At 39.5% G+C, this 603-nt stretch overlaps 1 non-coding gene across 1 annotated transcript; it reads left to right on the forward strand.

Annotated features, from left to right (window-relative positions):
• The first annotated feature begins 496 nt into the window (after window positions 1-496).
• Window positions 497-603, forward strand: LOC148804434 (small nucleolar RNA R71). Its single transcript, XR_016081561.1, has one exon. It is a non-coding gene; the product is annotated as a small nucleolar RNA R71 (small nucleolar RNA).

A 603-nucleotide genomic window follows, 5' to 3' on the forward strand; every position in this document is an offset into this window, starting at 1 on the left:
TTGTTGGAATCCCATGGGTGCCATTGATTGATTGTTGCTCGATGAAAAGTTTGGATGATTCCTCCACCCTGGGTTGTACGTATTTGAATATGGGTTAAAGTTTGACCTGCCAGCATGAGAGATAAAATTAACATTCTCATGGAAAATAAAAGGACTACTTAATTGACAATCAGAATTAGTATGTCCCATTTGACCACATAATTCGCATGAGATGCTATATGGTGTATTAATGGCTGCAATATTAAAAGCATCCAAATTCTTATTCAGAATAGCAATTTGCGCAGATAGGGCTGTAAAGGAATCGATGTGGTGTACTCTCCTCTGATTGGTTCGGTCATTGCTCCACTGGTAGTTGTTCGACACCATCTCCTCTACTAGGTCATATGCTTCCTCTAGAGTTTTCCTCATGATCGTACCACCTGCAGCTGCATCAATAATGGATTGGTTGGAGGGGATAATACCATTATAAAAAGTCTGAATTTGATGTCAAGTTGGTATCCCATGGTGAGGACACTTCCTAGGCATCTCCTTGAATCGTTCCCATGCTTCATACAAGGATTCCCTCTCAAATTGAGCAAAAGTAGTAATATCATTAATTAACTT

The sequence above is a fragment of the Nelumbo nucifera genome, chromosome 1 (genome assembly GCF_055504915.1).
Source record: "Nelumbo nucifera cultivar China Antique chromosome 1, China Antique-T2T, whole genome shotgun sequence".
Classification (NCBI taxonomy): Eukaryota; Viridiplantae; Streptophyta; class Magnoliopsida; order Proteales; family Nelumbonaceae; genus Nelumbo; species Nelumbo nucifera.